This window comes from Homarus americanus, unplaced genomic scaffold (genome assembly GCF_018991925.1).
Source record: "Homarus americanus isolate GMGI-L3 unplaced genomic scaffold, GMGI_Hamer_2.0 scaffold47294, whole genome shotgun sequence".
Lineage (NCBI taxonomy): Eukaryota > Metazoa > Arthropoda > Malacostraca > Decapoda > Nephropidae > Homarus > Homarus americanus.
In genome coordinates this window covers 1,229-14,516 of record NW_024745936.1, presented here as the reverse complement: position 1 = coordinate 14,516, position 13,288 = coordinate 1,229, and the positions used below count along the sequence as shown (strand labels likewise).

General features: G+C 46.6%; 1 long non-coding RNA gene across 1 annotated transcript in view; it reads left to right on the top strand.

Moving 5' to 3' along the window:
- Positions 1 to 4,367, top strand: part of LOC121878829 — a 151,694-nt gene extending 147,327 nt beyond the window's left edge. Inside the window, exon 4 of the long non-coding RNA XR_006091234.1 lies at positions 4,182 to 4,367. This is a non-coding gene — a long non-coding RNA (uncharacterized LOC121878829). The remainder of the gene's footprint in view (positions 1 to 4,181) is intronic.
- Positions 4,368 to 13,288: the final 8,921 nt, after the last annotated feature.

Sequence of the window (13,288 nt, the reverse complement as noted above, 5' to 3'; positions counted from 1 at the left end):
GTGCAGAGACAGTGTAGGTATGTAAACAATGTGAAGAGACAGTGTAGGTATGTAAACAATGTGTAGAGACAGTGTAGGTATGTAAACAATGTGTAGAGACAGTGTAGGTATGTAAACAATGTGCAGAGACAGTGTAGGTATGTAAACAATGTACATAGACATTAGTGGTATGGAAACAATGTTCATAGAGAGTACAGTTATGCAAACAATCTAACAATATGGGACGTAAGGTAAATTAGGATAGTTTACCCTTCAACTGTCAGGCGAGTATCGTTTTCTCTGTTTTCATTTTTACAAAGTCTACGGGAATTGCACTACCTTGTTTCAGAATATGTCCCGTGTAAATCGTAAGAAAGTCTACTTTTATCTCTTACCTTTACACTTAAATGCTATGTATGTGTGTGTGTGTACACTATTTTACTCACTACGCTAATCTCCAGTCACTATCAGATTCTTATGCTCGTTACACTCACTGTATAAGGAATTTACGATCATGGTGAAGAGTTAAGGTCAATTTTATTACGATCTCCAGCTGACAATTTCTGAAAACATACGTGCAGTTCCCGTAGACTTTATAATTTATGGAATCAGAGAAACGATGCTGCAGGTGGGGAAACTATCCTAATAACCTCCACAATTACAAGTTTATGCACACATGAACTGTTAAACTTTGACGTCCGATATTACATGTTAATAGATACTGTTAATACAAGTGGATGAAGCTATTAACGTCTTTCTTGGGTTATCCTTACTTTACTTAACCTGTTCGTCACTGATCGGTCTGTTAGCCGCTTGAGCAGTCGATCACGTCTGTGTGTGTGTGTGTGTGTGTGTGTGCGGTGTGCTGTTATTCTACTTTACTCACTACGCTAATCTCCAGTCACTGGGGATATTTTGTGCTCGTTACACTCACTGTATAAGGAATTTACGATCATGGTGAAGAGTTAAGGTCAATTTTATTACGATCTCCAGCTGACAATTTCTGAAAACATATGCAGTTCCCGTAGACTTTATAATTTATGAATCAGAAACGATGTTGGCGGTGGGGAACTATCCTAATTTATACAACCTCCACAATTACAAGTTTATGCACATATGAACTGTTAAACTTTGACGTCCGATATTACATGTTAATACATACTGTTAATACAAGTGGATATAAAAGCTATTAACGTCTTTCTTGGGTTATCCTTTACTTTACTTAACCTGTTCGTCACTGATCGGTCTGTTAGCCGCTTGAGCAGTCGATCACGTCTGTGTGCGTGTGTGTGTGTGTCTGTGTGTGTGTGTACTTTACAAGAAACGATGATAAGTCAAGAATATATTGTTTATTTATCATATTCGTCTGTTGTCATATACTGTAAACAATTATAAACCAGCGCAACAACTAACAGATCGTCCAAACACCTCGTTTACTAACCCGCCCACTGATGACGTCATTGCAGGACCACAACACACCGAATCAGTCCTCGAACATTGAGTCACTTCCTCAATGATTAAAGTAATTATGAGTAATAGCTTTATTGTGTTAATTAATTCATTATTATTATTTACTAAAGGTTATTTTCTCTGCGGTGGTTTAGTAAAAGTGCTCATATTCGTTAGTAAACTGGGATTCAGATGTTTGATGGTTCAGTTTGGGAGAGTCGAGGCTTCATTCACACGTCTCCAGACTCACAGTGAACTGGTGATAGAGGTGACAGTGGACCTGACACACCCAGCGACTGTTAGTTTCACTGTGCTGCTTCCGCTGTTTACTGCTGCCCGAGTGCTGCTGCCCGCCTGGTGTCTGTGTCCTGCTGACGGCTGTTGATTACGAACCGCTGCTTTACAGACGCTACTGTTACTGTCAGGTGACGGGTGGTGTTGTTCCCTGGGTGGTGGGTGTGTTCCTGGGTGGTGGGTGTTTCCTGGGTGATAGGTGTCTGGGTGACGGGTGGTGTTGTACCTGGGTGACGGGTGTTCCCTGGGTGACGTGGTGGGTGTTCCTGTGGTGGGTGTTCCTGGTGAAGACGGTGTTTCCTCGACCGGTGTTCCCTGGTGACGGGTGGTGTTGTTCCCGGGTGACGGGTGTTCCCTGTGACGGGTGTTGTTCCCTGGGTGACGGGTGGTGTTGTTCCCTGTGACGGGTGGGTGTCCCTGGTGACGGTGTTCCCTGGTGACGGGTGGTGTTGTTCCCTGGGTGACGGTGTTGTTCCTCGGGTGACGGGTGTTTCCCTGTGACGGGTGTTTCCTGGTGACGGTGTTCCCTGGGTGACGGGTGTTCCCTGGGTGACGGGTGGTGTTCCCTGTGACGGTGTTCCTGGGTGACGGTGGTGTTGTTCCTGGGTGACGGGTGGTGTTGTTCCCCTGGTGACGGGTGGTGTTGCCCCTGTGACGGGTGTTTCCTGTGACGGGTTTCCTGGGTGACGGTGTCCCTGGGTGACGGGTGTTCCCTGTGACGGTGTTCCCTGGGTGACGGGTGTTCCCTGGTGACGGGTGGTGTTGTTCCCTGGGTGACGGTGTTCCTGGGTGACGGGTGTTCCTGTGACGGGTGTTCTGGGTGACGGTGTTCCTGGGGACGGGTGTTCCTGGGTGACGGGTGTTCCTGGGTGACGGTGTTCCTGGGTGACGGTGTTCCTGGGTGACGGTGCCCCTGGGTGGTGGGTGTTCCCTGGGGGGGTGTTCCCTGGGTGGTGGGTGTTTCCTGGGTGGTGGTGTTTCCTGGGTGACGGTGTTCTTGGGTGGTGGGTGTTCGTGGGACGGTGTTCCCTGGTGACGGTGTTTGGGTGACGGTGTTGTTCCCTGGGTGACGGGTGTTCCTGTGACGGGTAGGTGTTACCCATTAGTGTACAGGTATTGCCGTATATTACGTGTACTTAGTGGGCGTTATTACCTTGCTGTTACGTCATCAGTGTGTAGAAGGTTACACAGGTGTCCAGGACGGAGTTAGTTGACCTACGAGTTTGTTGATTAACTTAATACTTGTAGTTTACTCCCCAAGGGTAACTTGTCACCCCGCGCACCTGGTTTACGGAAGGTTTTATGGTAAACTTTAAACACAATCTATACCACTTAAAGGAACGAGTATTATATTATACTTTAACCTGAGAGATGGGTTACGTCACCATCTTGGGTTAACTGTCATAATCAGTGTAGGTTACGTCACCATCTTGGGTTAACTGTCATAATCAGTGTAGGTTACGTCACCATCTCGGGTTAACTGTCATAATCAGTGTAGGTTACGTCACCATCTTGGGTTAACTGTCATAATCAGTGTAGGTTACGTCACCATCTTGGGTTAACTGTCATAATTGTTGAGTTACGTCACCATCTCGGGTTAACTGTCATAATCAGTGTAGGTTACGTCACCATCTTCGGGTTAACTGTCATAATCAGTGTAGGTTACGTCACCATCTTGGGTTAACTGTCATAATCAGTGTAGGTTACGTCACCATCTTGGGTTAACTGTCATAATCAGTGTAGGTTACGTCACCATCTTGGGTTAACTGTCATAATCAGTGTAGGTTACGTCACCATCTTGGGTTAACGTGTAGCGGGTTACTGGCGCCTTGTTTATAATGTTGTAAGAGATGTATTGAGAACTGATGCCCACCTCGGGTATGACCCTACCCACGGTCTACCCTCGGTACCACCATATACCCTTGAGGGCATCATACCCACGGTCTACCCTCAGTGACCCTCCACCATATACCTCCGGAGGGCATCATACCCACGGTCTACCCTCGGTACCACCATATACCCTTCACAGGGCATCATACCCACGGTCTACCCTCAGTGACCCTACCCACCATATACCCTCCGGAGGGCATCATACCCGTAACACTGTATTACATTAAACTCGGTGAGGTCAAAGGAACCATTTCACAGAATTATTTCCATTGAGGTAATTTGTAGTATTCTTAAGTATTTTAGTTTTTACCTTAATATAATTGTCGTAAGTTATTGGACTTTAAAGAGATCTATTAAGAGTTTCTGGCATTTTAGACAAAGTTTTATTGTAGATATTAATGTTAAATATACGCAGTTTATTCATATATTGTTAGTAGAGTTTTGTGGATAATTTAATAATGGCATTTTAAAGTTAACTAATTAATATAGCCTATTATCAAAATTTTTAAGCTTGTAAGATCTTGACCCAGACTTGTCCATAAAATAAACTTATTCTTTATTCCCTACAGGTGAGACGGTCGTCCCAGAGTGACTTGAAGCCTTCAACAATTACTGTGACCTGTCTACAACATGTGGAGTGACCCACAGCACTGTGACATGACCTCTGGCTCCAAGCATATATTGAGTGACCTCCAGCAGTGACTTGTCCTTCCAAGCAACATGGCGTGACCTACAGCACTGTGACCTGACCTCTGGCTCCAAGCATATATTGAGTGACCTCCAGCAGTGACTTGTCCTCTCCACAGGTGGCGTGACCTACAGCACTGTGACCTGACCTCTCGCTCCAAGCATATATTGAGTGACCTCCAGTGACTTGTCCTTCAAGCAACAGGTGGCGTGACCTACAGCATCTGACCTGACCTCTCGCTCCAAGCATATATTGAGTGACCTCCAGCAGTGACTTGTCCTCCAAGCAACAGGTGGCGTGACCTACAGCACTGTGACCTGACCTCTCGCTCCAAGCATATATTGAGTGACCTCCAGCAGTGACTTGTCCTCTCCAAGCAACAGGTGGCGTGACCTACAGCAATGTGACCTGACCTCTCGCTCCAAGCATATATTGAGTGACCTCCAGCAGTGACCTCTACTCTCCAAGCCGCATAATAACTTTGTATTTAATATCAAAAATAAATGTTAATAAGTCTCACAGTTTTCATAGACCTGACTTAACACTCTTGGTCTCATCTGATAAGTCTAGTAACTCCTAGTGTGGTGGATCAACACTTGAATAACTTTTACTGAATATCGAAAACAGTTTTCGATATTCAGCAATCCATGTTTGCTAAATATCGAAAACACTTTTCGATATTCAGTAATCCACTTTTTGCTGAATATCGAAAACACTTTACGATATTCAGTACTATATTTCTTAATAACTTAAATATAACATTTAATAACTAATATAAATTAACTATTAATTTATTTTTATACTTTAATATTTCAAATTATAAAAAATAACTTCAATTTTTAGAAATTTTCAAACTTTTCTTCAAAAAAATGTCCATTTTTTTTGCTTTATAGACTATCTCGATTGCCTTGTTTGAAGTGTCCAGTTTACACGTCGAACTTTTTTCCTAAAATCTAAGTAAAACACTTTACATACTAAGGAGAAATTTATTTTTACAAAACAACATTTTTTTTAAAAGGTTCAACATATACAAAATTTTTCATAATTATAAAAACTTGTCCATATAAAAACTCGTTGGTATACATAAGCAAGTTGTGCAGGAGTACTAATATTGACTTAATAAATGTAAGCAATTGTTTACGAGTATATGGTACTTTAATGCCTGGAAGAGTGATATATATTGTTAAAGCTTACAATAATCTTTGAGCCGAGACAAATGGTGTATCCTGTAATGTTTTATCTTTGTTTAACTGCTAGTTGTTGTAACAATAGCGAGATAAAACATACATCACTTGTCTCAGCTCAAAAAGATTACAATAATCTCTACGTAACAATATATATCATTGACCTCTTCCAGGCTTTAAAGTACCAAATACTCAGTGAATGCTGACATTAGTACATCTGTACAACTTGCTTTATACCAATATTACATGTTCTGAGGGCTAAAGTCACCTGAGGATCACTATTGGTGGCACACAGCAGTGATCACCGCCAGCAGTTTACTCCATTGGTGGAATAGACTACAAAACAATGACGTCAGCAGTGTACCCCATTGGTGGGACTGAAGCACTTCACTTTACAATGGTTGAATTAAGACAAATAATAAACTTAACAGAATAACCTTATCTTCGTTCATGACAACCTGGCGATAACGTCCACACAAGATTATAACAGTGAATTATAAAGAACTAACCTACAAGACCATCTATAGGGGCACATATTAGTCCTAACCACACACCAAGTCCTTCCTACACCACATACCAAGTCCTTCCCTCACTCCTACACCACACACCAAGTCCTCCCCACCCTACACCACACACCAAGTCCTTCCCTCACACCTATACCACACAAGAGTCCTACACCAAGTCCTTCCCCACACCTATACCACACAAGATTCCTTCCTCACCCCTCACCAAGTCCTTCCCCACCTCTACACCACACAAGAGTCCTTCCCTCACTCCTACACCACACACACCAAGTCCTTCCCTCACCCTATACCACACCAAGTCCTTCCCTCACCCTCACACACCACACCAAGTCCTTCCCCACTCCTATACCATGTCCTTTCACTCCTATAACACACACCAAGTCCTTCCCCTCATCACACACACCACCAAGTCCTTCCCTCACCCTACACCACACACCAAGTCCTTCCTCACTCCACACCAAGTCCTTCCCTCACCTATACCACACACCAAGTCCTTCCTCACTCTATACCACACACCAAGTCCTTCCCCTCACACCTACACCAAGTCCTTCCCCACACCTACACCACACCAAGTCCTTCCTTCCCTCACCCTATACCATGTCCTTCTCTCACTCCTATACCACACCCAAGTCCTTCCCTCCCCCACACCACACACCAAGTCCTTCTCTACCTCTATACCACACACACCAAGTCCTTCCTCACACCTATACCACACAAAGTCCTACACCAAGTCCTTCCCTCACACCTATACCACACAAGATTCCTTCCCTCACTCCACACCACACAAAGTCCTTCCCCACCCTACACCACACCAAAGTCCTTCCCTCACCCTATACCACACACCAAGTCCTTCCCTCACCCCTAACACACACCAAGTCCTTCCTCACCCTACACCCACACCAAGTCCTTCCCCACCTACACCCACGTCCTTCTCTACTCCTACACCACACACCAAGTCCTTCCCTCACTCCTACACCACACACCCAAGTCCTTCCTCACCTCTATACCACCACACCAAGTCCTTCCCCACCCCTACACCACACACCAAGTCCTTCTCTACTCTATACCCACACACCAAGTCTTTCCCTCACTCCCTACACCACACACCAAGTCCTTCTCTCACTCCTATACCACCAAGTCGTTCCTCACTCCCACACCACACACACAGTCCTTCTCTCACTCTGCCCACACACCAAGTCGTTCCTCACTCCTACACCACACAAGTCTCCTCTCCTCCCTATGCACCACCCAGTCTTTCTCACTCCTACACCCACACACCAAGTCCTTCCCTCACTCCTACACAAGTCCTTCCCTCACACCTACACACCACCAAGTCCTTCCCTCACTCCTGTACTGTCTTCTCTCACTCTATACCCACACCAAGTCCTTCCCTCACTCCTACACACACACACAAGTCCTTCTCTCCTCCTACTCCACCACACACCAAGTCCTTCCCTCACTCTACAACAAACACAGTCCTTCTCTCACTCCTATACCACACAGTCCCTTCCCTCACCACCCACACACCAAGTCCTTCTCTCACTCCTACCACCACAAGTTCCCTCACTCCTACACCACACACCAAGTCCTTCTCTCCTCCTATACCACCAAGTCCTTCCTCACTCCTACACCAACATGTTTCTCCACTCCTACACCACACACCAAGTCCTTCCTCCTCTACACCACACCAGTCCTTCCCTCACTCCTACACCACACACAAGTCCTTCCTCACTCTTACACCACACAAGTCCTTCCTTCACTCTCCACTCACAAGTCCTTCCCTCACTCCTACACACACACGTAGTCCTTCCCTCACTCTACACAAGTCCTTCCCTCACTCCACCACCCACACACAGTCCTTCCTTCACTCCTACCACTCTCCAAGTCCTTCCTCACTCCTACACACCACACCAAGTCCTTCCCTCACTCCTACACCACACACCAAGTCCTTCCTCACTCTACACCACACACCAAGTCTTCTCTCACTCCTATACCCACACCAAGTCCTTCCCTCACTCCCTACACCAAGTCCTTCCCTCACTCCTACACCACACACCAGTCCTTCCTTCACTCCTACACCACACACACCAGTCCTTCCCTCACTCTACACCACACACCAAGTCCTTCCTTCACTCCTACACCACTCACCAGTCCTTCCCTCACTCCACCACACCACACAAGTCCTTCCTCATTCTACACCACTCACCAAGTCCTTCCCTCACTCCTACACACACACACCAAGTCCTTCGCTCACTCCTACACCACACACCAAGTCCTTCTCTCACTCCTACCCCCCACAAATTCCCTCACTCCCACCACACACACACCAAGTCCTTCCCTCACTCCTACACACCACCAAGTCCTTCCTTCACTCCTACCTCACCAAGTCCTTCCCTCACTCCACACCACACCAGTCCTTCCCTCACTCGTTGTTAAATAATCTGTCACTTCACTGTTATAATCTGCTTCAATATATAATTTGTGGACGTATCTAACCAACACTTACTTCTACACACAACTTCTCGTCGTCTGGCAGATCCAACTTCTTCAGTATATTTGTTCGTCTTGTCCGCGTCTTGGTGCTTCATCATCTGGAACAAGTTGTGGTCGTCATCCCCTGATCTTGAGTTTCTGATGCCTGTAAATAAATGAATAATTAGCCATAATAATGTTTTATTCAAGTAAAATACAAGTGAAAAGCTTACATCATTCATTAGTCATTTGTCATCATTCAACATTAACACTGCTGGACTAGATATGTTCTGTTCAAGTTCTTCCTTCCACAACACGGCCCAAAATATTTACCTCTTGTCTCTTCACAAACCATCATCCTTCACAAGCCAGCCAGCCAGCCTCTCTCTCTCTCTTTTCTACCTTATCATTCGTCCCATCATTTCCACCTGGTCCTTCCTTCCACAATATTTATCACCTTCACCTCAGTAGCTTCAACACTCCACTGCCTCATGTTACTATACTGAAGCCTTTAGTATTCACCTGTACTCTCACCTTCTCTCTCCTGCTCATTGTTCTTGTACCGTATCTACACAAGTCGTCTGCACTCTCAGTCTTTATCATCCTCTCTCCCTTTACTAGTCACCATCTTATCAATCTCTTACATCTCCATAAATCTCCGTCTCTTACTAAATACATCACTGTCACTCACAAGCTACGAGAGTTGTTCAGTCTGTCCACTACAGTAATCTTTCCTTCATCCCTCACTCACTGTCCCACAATAGCCCACATCACACTACAGTAATCTTTCCTTCACCTCCCTCACTCACTGTACACAATAGCCCACATCACACTACAGTAATCTTTCCTCCACCTCCCCCACTCACTGTACACAATAGCCCACATCACACTACAGTAATCTTTCCTTCACCTCCCTCACTCACTGCACCTGCCCACATCACACTACAGTAATCTTTCCTTCACCTCCCTCACTCACTGTACACAATGGCCCACATCACACTACAGTAATCTTTCCTTCCTCCCTCACTCACTGTACACAATAGCCCACATCACACTACAGTAATCTTTCCTCCACCTCCCTCCTCACTGTACACAATAGCCCCATCACACTACGTAATCTTTCCTTCACCTCCCTCAACCACTTACACAATAGCCCACATCACACTGCAGTAATCTTCCTCCACTCCTCACTGTACAATAGCCCCATCACCTACAGTAATCTTTCCTCCACCTCCTCACTCACTGTACACAATAGCCCACATCACACACAGTAATCTCCTCCACCTCCCTCTCACTGCTGCAATAGCCCACATCACACTACAGTAATCTTTCCTCCACCTCCCCTCACTCACTGTACACAATAGCCCCATCACACTACAGTAATCTTTCCTTCACCTCCCTCACTCACTTTACACAATAGCCCACATCACACTACAGTAATCTTTCCTTCACCTCCCTCACTCACTGTACCCCAACAGCCCCATCACTACAGTAATCTTTCTCCCTCACTCACTGTACACAGCCCACATCACACTACAGTAATCTTTCCTCCACCTCCTCCTCACTGTACACAATAGCCCACATCACACTGCAGTAATCTTCCTCCACCTCCCTCACTCCTGTACACAATAGCCATCACACTACAGTAATCTCTCCACCTCCCTCACTCACTGTACAATAGCCCACATCACACTACAGTAATCTTTCCTCCACTCCCTCACTCACTGTACACAATAGCCCCACATCACACTACAGTGTCTTTCCTCCACCTCCCTCCTCCTGTACACAATAGCCCACATCACACTACAGTAATCTTTCCTTCACCTCCCTCACTCACTGTACACAATGACCCACATCACACTACAGTAATCTTTCCTCCACCTCCCTCACTCACTGTACACAATAGCCCACATCACGCCCACCTTTATTCTATTCCATAATACTTCTTAACTGTCCCTCATTCCACTATTACCCTCACTGGGGCTTCTGGGTCATCAGGTGGCAGTGTGATGACCTCTATTCCTTCATCCCTAATATAACATCCATCATAGTCTCTACCTTCTCCCTGGCCTCCTACTCTTAAGGCAACTCATTACTATCAATAATAATCTACGACTATAAACACCTAATCTACATCTACCTTATGACGGAATTATCTAAGGTAAAGACATTTCACTTACGAACCTTTGAGAATCGTGGCTCTGTGCCTCGTTGTTCCCGAGGCCTCTCACCCACACCTCGCCATAGAGCCGCCACACGACTGTGCTGAAATATACATAAGTCAGTGTCACAAACTTTATAATACTAAGGTTTTAGGGTAATGTGTTTATAAGCTGTACATTACTAGTAGCTTAGAAACTACTAGTATCTTATAAGCTATAGAGATTACCTGTTACTTTAAACTATAATAATTAATAGCATATAACCTGAAGACTAATTACTAAGTATTTTATCCACAATGGAAACAATTTCTGAGATAATCTATATATACAAATCCCCTATTAGGTAAAAGCTAAATAAATGACCCATTTTCATATACATTCATTAACTAGAAATTCAATATATATACAAACTATTTTTTGAAGTCTTTTAAAGTTGACTTCTCAGCAATTGTTGGCTCCTGGTCTTGACAGGCCAGGTCCACCAACTTGCTACTGGTCCACACTTCACCTCGGGCCATCCTCGTCCGGTCAACTTTTGGATTAAAAATATTTATATCGTGATTTGTATTAATTTATATACCTGTTGAACTGATGAACATTAATTTATATTATTTGTATAAATTCTTGTGAACTGTCAAATGAAGTACTATCCCAATTAGTACCAACACAGTCACTTACCAAGCACGACCACCACAGTCACTTTCCCAGCACCACCACCAGTCACTTCCCAGCACGACCACCACAGTCACTTCCCCAGCACCACCACCACAGTCACTTTCAGCACCCAGTCACAGCGACCACCGTCACTTTCCAGCATCACCACCAGTCACTTTCCCAGCACCACCACAGTCACTTTCCCAGCACGACCACCACAGTCACTTTCCCAGCACCACCACCAGTCACTTCCACAGCACGACCACCACAGTCACTTTCCAGCACCAACACAGTCACTTCCAGCACGACCACCACAGTCACTTCCCCAGCACCACCAGTCACTTCAGCACCACCACCACAGTCACTTCCCAGCACCAACACAGTCACTTACCAAGCACGACCACCACAGTCACTCCCCAGCACCACCACCAGTCACTTCCAGCACGACCACCACAGTCACTTTCCCAGCACCAACACAGTCACCAAGCACACCACCACAGTCACTTTCCCAGCACCACCACCAGTCACTTCCCCAGCACCACCACCACAGTCACTCTTCCCAGCACCACGTCACTTACAGCAACGACCACCCAGTCACTTTCCCAGCACCACCACCAGTCACTTCCCCAGCACGACCACCACAGTCACTTACCAAGCACGACCACCACAGTCACTTTCCCAGCACCACCACCAGTCACTTCCCCAGCACCACCACCACAGTCACTTTCCCAGCATCACCACCACAGTCACTTTCCCACCACCACCACAGTCACTTTCCTACCACCACCACAGTCACTTTCCTACCACCACCACAGTCACTTTCCCAGTACCACCACCAGTCACTTTTCCAGCACCACCACCAGTCAGTTCCACAACCACCACCACAGTCACTTTCCCAACACGACCACCACAGTCACTTCCCCAGCGCCACCACCACAGTCACTTCCCCAGCACCACCACCACAGTCACTTTCCCAGCAGCACCACCAGTCACTTTCCCAGCAGCACCACCAGTCACTTTCCCAGCACCACCACCAGTCCCTTTCCCAGCACCACCACCAGTCACTCTCCCAGCACCACCACCAGTCACTTTCCCAGCACCACCACCACAGTCACTTTCCAAGCACCACCACTTCCAGTCGCTTTCCCAGCACCACCACCACAGTCACTTTCCCAGCACCACCACCAGTCACTTTCCGGCAGCACCACCACAGTTACTTTCCCAGCACAACCACCACCAGTCACTTTCCCAGCACCACCACAGTCACTTTTCCCAGCACCACCACCACAGTCACCCCAACACCACCACAGCCCTTTCCCAGCACCACCACAGTTACTTTCCAGCACAACCACCACAGTCACTTTCCCAGCACCACCACCACAGTCACTTTCCAGCACCACTACCACAGTCACTTCCCCAGCACCACCACCAGTCACTTTCCCAGCACACCACCACAGTCACTTTCCCAGCACCACCACCACAGTCACTTCCCAGCACCACTAGCACATTCTCCCAACCACCCCCACCAGCACCACCACCACAGTCACTTTCCCAGCACCACTACCACAGTCACTTCCCAGCACCACCACCACAGTCACTTTCCCAGCACCACCACCACAGTCACTTTCCCAGCACCACCACCACAGTTACTCCCAGCACCACCCACCAGTCACTTCCCAGCACCACCACCACAGTCACTTCCCCAGCACCACCACCACCAGTCACTTCCCCAGCACCACCACCAGTCACTTCCCCAGCACCACCACCACAATCACTTCACCAGCGCCGTCACTATAGTCACTTTTCCAGCACCACCATCAGTCACTTCCCCAGAGCCGGCAGAACAGTCACTTCCCCAGTATCCTCATTATAGTCACTTTCCCAGCACCACTACTGTCACTTCCCAGCACCACTACTGTCACTTCCCAGCACCATCACAGTCACTTCCCCAGCGTCACGTGTACTTAGCTGCTAGAGACAGTCAGTAGGAGC